This window comes from Montipora foliosa, chromosome 5 (genome assembly GCF_036669935.1).
Source record: "Montipora foliosa isolate CH-2021 chromosome 5, ASM3666993v2, whole genome shotgun sequence".
Lineage (NCBI taxonomy): Eukaryota > Metazoa > Cnidaria > Anthozoa > Scleractinia > Acroporidae > Montipora > Montipora foliosa.
The window spans coordinates 39,009,715-39,017,214 of record NC_090873.1 but is presented as its reverse complement, the minus strand read 5'-3'; the positions used below and the strand labels follow the sequence as shown (position 1 = coordinate 39,017,214).

The 7,500-nt window shown below is 37.2% G+C and overlaps 1 protein-coding gene and 1 long non-coding RNA gene across 2 annotated transcripts in view; both read left to right on the top strand.

Annotated features, from left to right (window-relative positions):
• LOC138004092 (uncharacterized) overlaps positions 1-7,500 on the top strand; it is an 888,878-nt gene that overhangs the window by 397,379 nt on the left and 483,999 nt on the right. The gene's annotated exons all lie outside the window — the stretch shown is intronic.
• Positions 3,526-7,500, top strand: part of LOC138004158 (uncharacterized) — a 13,329-nt gene continuing 9,354 nt past the window's right edge. Inside the window, exon 1 of the long non-coding RNA XR_011123747.1 lies at positions 3,526-3,619. This is a non-coding gene — a long non-coding RNA (uncharacterized lncRNA). The remainder of the gene's footprint in view (positions 3,620-7,500) is intronic.

Genomic DNA, 7,500 nt, shown 5'->3' with positions numbered 1-7,500 from the left:
GAGTGCAATATTTCGTGATGTTGACTTTCGCCTCATGTCTTAAAGAACGACTAATGTTACATGTGTAGCGCGCTTGTATCGCCTCATGGCTTTAAGAACGACTTGTGTAGCGCGCTTGTATCGCCTCATGGCTTTAAGAACGACTTATATTTCACGTGTAGCATGTGCTTGTTTCGCGTCATGGCTAAGAGATATTTTCTGTCACGCGCGAACTGACTTCCGAGAGTCCGATTGACTCTTGCCAGGAAGAGCTGTCTCCATCGGATCCGATCGAGTCTGTTTGCCAACTTTTTCAACCCCTCTCGCTCATGTTAACCCTCACTTCCGGTACCACTGATCAAGCGCCATGCACCCAATTCCGGTTCCGGTCGCGATCGGACTCAATCTGCCTGCGAGTGAAGACAACCCGACTCAGGTCGAGTGTATTGGACATGTATGATTTTCTATCTGAACTGGCGGGTGGCACACCTCATGCAGTTCGATGTAACTTGTAAAGTAGGTCTAACCATGCAGTTAATTTTTTATATAGTATACTAATTTGTAGTATTTTCTATCTGAACTGGCGGGTAGCACACCTCATACAGTTCGATGTAACTTGTAAAGTAGGTCTAACCATGCAGAAAATGGCCTCAGAGACGAGGAGCAATGAGAGGCAGCAGTACATTTTAAGGTTCGATTGAAATGTACAAAATACTACAATCGTGGCCAGAGATGTTGAGATAATTTAGCAAAACTAACGCTTTCGAACAAACAATAGAATTTTGTATTCAAATGAAAACATCTTTTTCATCTGTAGTCACCCCCTCTCCCCCAAACAATGTTGCAAAACGCTTCTTGGATGTTTAGTTGTTTCCAACATTGAAAAAGGGGAAAGGAGAGGCTACCTTTCACGAGGGTAGAGAGCAGAATTTACACCAAAGAAAAAGGTTGGTAATTTTCATGTGTCTCAACAACTTCTGTCCATGATTGTAGGTACACGGTATAAAACCAAAGGTATTACTTATACCATGCGCAACTACTGTGCAATGACAAGTATATTATTGCAATTTGGAATACTTTTGAGTGGTTTTTTTTTTTTTTGAGCTGCCTTGTTTAAATCTGCTCATTTCTGACTTGGATGCTGAAAATTTCCATGATTTTCATTAGTGTAATTTCACCTTTTTCTAACATTAACGTACATATATTTTTTCCTTTAATGCCACTTTACTAGCTATCTAAATTAGCTGTTTTTAAAATACTGTTAACCCATTTGTTATATTTAAAACAATTATAAACTGGTAGAAAGAATTAGCCCTTTCACTCCTAATAGAAGAGGAACTCCCGCAGAATTAAAATTCCTTTATGTAAAGTCCCAAGAAATAATGATAAGCAAGAGGTCTGCCAAAACGGGTTGCATTTGAATGGTAACGTTACAGGATTTCACCCTCAAATTTAACAGTTTGAGTGAAACAATTATCTTGTCATAATTAATTAAATTGGTCAAAGATTGAAGGGGTTAAATAGGCGATTTCTGAGTTCCACAAACCTAAAAGGCTTCTTTTTGAAACAGGTTTGAGGCAACTCTGAAAAAGCCTATTCAAAATATCTTAGAGAATGAATATTTCTCTTATAGGCTATTAAAAGATCTGATTGGTGTATATATAGTATAATTATGTATATACAATTTGTAATTTGTTATTGTTTTACCCCCAGTTTTTAGTACATCATTATGTTCACGCTAAATTTGCTTTATAGAATGAATTAACAATCATTTGAACATATAAAATGGAATGTCACTGGTTCTCTTTGATGTCTTTAAGTAGCAATCTTGTTTAAAACTTGGACTCTCATTATAAAATCATTTGCTATCGGGGTAAACATGCTCAATATTAAAAGTTTTATCACATTTTGCCGCCTCAAGTGAACTTGTTCAAAAGTTTGACTTTAATTTTATTTGCTATACCTAAGCAAACCCGGTAAATAGTAGGAGTTTTACACATTTTGCTGCCCAAGCAAACTCGCTTAAAACTTGGACTGTGTTTATATTTACTACCTGAGCAAACCTGCTGAATAGTAAGAGTTCGATCAAATTTGCTGCCCCCAAGCAAACTTGTTCAAGACTTAGGTTTTGACCACATTTGCTGCCCCAAGCATACTTTCTCAAAATTTAGAGTTTGATCAAATTTGCCACCCAGGAACAATTGTTCAAAATAAGTGTTTTGACAACATTTGCTGCGTGAGCAAACGTGTTTAATACTAAGGGTTTGCTCACATTTGCTATATAAAGCAATCTGGTTCAATGATAAACATTTGCCTGCAATTTCCAATATGTGCAAACATGATCAATAAAATAAGATTTTGATCACCTTTACTACCATAAGCAAACACTGTTCAACTTTAACATTTCGCTCACATTTCCAACCCTGCTTTACTTGCTTAAAATAATGAGTTTACACGTTTTTACAACAGGAGCAAAAGCTGTGCGAAACAGCAAATTTGCGCGCTAATTTGCGTCATGTGTAAAGACAGTTCAAAGAAACACATTTTCATCCACATTTGATCAGTATGTAAAAAACCCCCAAATTTGCACGCACACGTTACCTTTGCACACAGGAGCAAATGTGGCATTTACCACCGTTGCTATGGGTGGCAAATCTAGTGCAATGTCAATCTTTGCTCTTCAGCAAATTTGAGCAAATTTTTGCTAATGTGGTATTTGCTACACTTTTGCTGTACTTTGGTTACCCTCGTAAATCCATTTTTTCGTCCAGTGATAGTGACGAATAGTCTTCAATAGTCGCCGCTTTATGCTGAACAATCTCGTAATCAAAGCAAATAATATGCTCACCTGTCGTCGAAGGAGAGTTTCGTGCATGCTTTTACAAACACTCTAAAGAAGAACAAACGTCAAAATGCAAAAATATAAATCACTTTCATTAATTTAATACATCAAGCTCATGATCATCTCCTCGCACAGTGGCGCCCGAACATAAATTTCATCATCCTCATCTGTGCTGTCCGATCCGGCGAGACACGTTCTGTTAATAGGAATAAAATCAAAATGTGAGGCAAGTGGTTTGTGATTAAAGAGACAAACGAGCTACTCTGATAACCGTTGCGTTAATTAATTATACAAATAAGCAACAGGATTTCAGTGCATTTACCTTTTCTTCTCAGGGCTCAAGCTGTCCTTCGCCGACACATCTCTGCTTTTTTAGCGGGAAAATCCCATCCAACGTTGCTGCGCGGTTGACCAGGAAGTACTGGGTACCAAATTTTCGTCATTTCGTCACAATCCCCCCCCCCCCCTCCCTCCACCCTTATTTGCCACTATTTGTTACTATTCGTCACTATTCGTCACTATTCGCGACTATTCGCCACTATTCGCACTATTCGTACTATTCGTGACTATTCGCTGTTCGGTATTCGCGACTGTTCGCTATTCGCTATTCGGGTTTTCCAGACACCCCGTTAAGATTGTTAGTAAATTTTTGATAACAGTACTTTGTTCATTTGCAACTTATGCACCATCTATAATTTTCGCAGACTTTATCGAGCAGTGAAGATGATGAGATCACAAAAAGGCACAGTCAGAAAGAAACTAAGAAGAAAAAGAAGACAAGAAAGTGTATTGATTCAGGTATCTGTTTGTTTTGTTCTTGAGATTATTTTGCGAATCAACAGTTAAGACGGAATCCACCAGAAGTTCGAGCAACAAGTGGACAAAAACCTAGTAACAATGTTATATACATCGTATTGCACACTTCTGTAAGACTGTTTTAAATATCTTCTCACAAAAACTCATTTCTAGCAACACCAAACGTCAAAAACAGTTACTGTTGAACTTCGTAAGAAACACTTGAAAGTACTGGTGAAATGAAACTGATGATTAAATTTTACCAGTATTTGCACAATTTCTCTGAACTTTGAAATGTAATTTTTCTCGTTCCCATGGGAAATTGTTTTCGGTGTTATTTCAGGCAATTATTTATATCTTTAGCTTTAACAAAATGTAAAAAGGGCTGTAAAATACGCAAAATTATTCTGGTACTAGATTTTTGTCCATTAAAAACTGAAATTCGATTTTCTATCGGATTTTGTCTTAAACTGTACATTAAACCACATGTTACATGTAACTTATTGGTACCTGTACACATCTAAAAAACCCAGACCCACAGACCTTGAAAAAGCAGACCAGGATGTAGAAAATGCAGAACTAGAAAACATAGTCTTACAATCATGTACAGCTGTTCGTGTAGAAAAATAATAACGATTTGGTGTTAGCAATATTATTCTTAACTTTTAAACAGTACTTTGTAAATTCATGGTTATTCCAAAAAACCTTGTATTATACATGTCTAAGTCAAGATCACAGACCTGTGAGGAAACAAAACTTTCTTCAGCAAAGTATGCAAAGAATTAAAGTGCTATAATTGCATCAGGCAGACTTGCATCATAAGCAGATTTCCTTACTTCAACAGCAAATATATAGAAGTACCTGGTGAAGTGTAAGGGCCAACCTAAAAGATGCACACAAAACAATATTAAGGAAGAACTTGGTCATTCATGTTAACTGTTTATAACAGTTGTAAATAGCCAACTGGTTTGCCTCCAGCCAGTTGGGATTCTTAACAGTTGTTGTTGTTACATGTCTTCTGGGCCTGGTTGTTCAAAAGCCGATTAATGCTAATCCCAGATTAAAAAATAACCAAGGAATTTTTTTCTCTACTCCCAAATGCTGTTCAACACTGATACAATGTATTTGGCAAAACTTTACATCAGAGGAAGTCAATCTTGAAAAACAAAAATAAGCAAAAGAAACTTTCACCAAAAAGTGGAAAAGGTGAAACAAAGTTTATGCTAATTCTGGATTAAGTTAATCGGCTTTCGAACAACCCGGCCCTGTTCTGTTCTGTTGTTTCGTCAACTGTGACCCTATGAGCAGTGGTCAATTAAGTATGTATTGTATTGTATTATAAAATTAATGTGCACATCTCATGTGCATATTTGATTTTCTCTTATTAATCATATGCACTGAGACCTTCACACGTACATTTCACTATATCATGTTCTCACGTAACGATTTTTATTTGAATTTGAGAATGATGGCATCAGAAGTTAAAACTGTCAAATGGCAGAAAACCAACCAGTGTGAAAAAAAAAAAAAAAAAAGGATTGCAGTAAAAGGGAGAAAATAGCCATACGAGTAGAAGAACGTTCAAGTTCAATTTTTTATTGTATGTGTATATTAATCAACTAGTAAGAAATTGTTATTTTAGTTCCATTGATGAGTAAAGGAAATTTTAGTGTTTTACAGTGCCATTGAGTAAATGGAACTTTTGTCTGGCCAGATTATTCCCATCATTTCCCAATGATTATTATGCTATTACCAGGGCTTGAAATTAACTTTTTTGCTCAGGTGCCAGCTGGCGACTAATGGGGAAAATTTGGTCGCCAACTTTGCATGCAAGGAAAGTCATAATTATTAAATACCCCCCCCCCCCCCCCCCAAAAAAAAAAAAAAAAACAACACGAGAAAGATCTATAAAGCCATTGTTGTTTTCGGCTTAATTTGGTGATGGTGTTCTTTAGGTTATTTGAAGTGGAGCGAAGCACAGTCCCTTTTTTCCTTTATCCTTGCTTTTCACCTCTTCAAAACGTAGTTCTTTATTCTCCTACAGCTTGCATGGCAAGGATACAATAATTATTGCTCGGTCTAGGCCCCCACACAAGCACAATGCTCGTATCAGTCTCCAACCGAGATAAAACGGCAACAAGCATACGGTGTTAAAGTGCGCCCACGATGCCATGAAGCCGCTGAAACAATAATGGGGCCTAATAAACGCGGTGATCGAAGTATCGAAATACTAGTGCTATTAATTAACAATGTGAGAAACTGATTTTCTTGTGGTATTTATACATTATTTTAATGGGGGAAAGAAAGGTGAGTCGTGTTCTAGCTAGCAGTTCCGAACAATTTCACCACATAAAGATTCAAATACAACAGTTGTCTGCTGTTTATCCTGGGTTTCAGACAAAACGTGATTCGCCAGCTGGCAACCAGTGCTGAAAATCTAGTCGCCAGCACTCAATTAATTTCTTTGGTCACATTGCGACCAGTGAGTCGCAATTTCAAGCCCTGGTTATCACCCTACATGTATACCCAACATAATAAAAGCAATGGTGCAATTCTGCACATACCATGATTAGCTAAAATATATTATTTTATCAAACTAAACATAGACCCTTTCTAGCAAATAGCAACATGTTTTCAACACAGGTTTTGAGGCTCATCACCATAAATCACAGAGGGAAAAAGTCATTGTATTATTCATCACTGAACTGAATTGGTCAGAATTTAGTATGTAATAGTGATTGCAAAGGAAGCATTATTTTCTACGTCTGCCTTTTCTAGACACCCTGTAACTTGTTGCTCTCATCCCAAAATGCAGGTCATCATCTACATATCAGGTGGCTTGGGAGGGTAAAACAGTCAGTCATGCTGAAGCTACTGGCATGGGTCAAAAGTGCACTGCATAGAATTACAAATGTATACTCGCATTTAATTTACCACCTACAATGTACTGGAATAATATTTTATTATTATTACAGGTACATGTAATTGGAAGGTCCCCTGCATGACCATATATAAAATTTGAGACTGGGTATAGTATCGATCTATTCATTGGCCAAAGAAAAACAAGTGTTGCTAGGCTTTATTGGTGTAGTAAAATGTTATGCTTGCAACAAATGGTGTGCAAATATTGTACCAAAAACTCTTGGTTGACTTGCAATTGGCATTTTACACTCAGGGAACCTTTGGATGTTAGGAAAAATAATGAAATGCTACAATGTATTTAAAGATGAGAAGGGAAATTTCCAAAACATATTTTAGAGGCCCATTTCTTTGATGAAAATCTAATGTAAGACCTTCACCTTTCACTGCCAAAAGTAGTGGTAGCTGGGGTGGGGGTACTTTAAGAATTTCTGGCTTTGGTGTGGCACTGGGACCCTGGAACCCTTAGCCTTAGCCTATACCAGAGCTAGTTCAGCTAATTTTGCTACCCTATACTAGGGTAAACTCTCCAAAAGTACATATAGCAGTTTTCCAGAAACTACTGAGGTCACTAGGAGCACAGTCTAGCCAAAACAAAACCTTTTCTCTCTCTTTATACTTGTCAGTTTATTTAGTCTTTTCCTGAATTCCTCAGTCTAGATAAAATCTTCAACCGACTGGTCAGTTTCGTGAAAAATGATACCCTAATCTAGACCCAAATGCCCTGATTTGTATACACTGTACCCTATTCTAGAGTAAACTGCTTGAAAATCACACCCTTCACAGCGGCACATACCTACACGTATATAGCCTATATACATGTACATGTACAGCAGTACTCTTAGAGGGCTGAGTTACATTCATTTTATTGTGCAAGTTTTAGCCAGTGGTTAGACTAAGAAGTGCAATATTCTGTGTACACATTTGTAGATTCTGAGTCTTTCACTGACCCTGTTGTTGCCTTG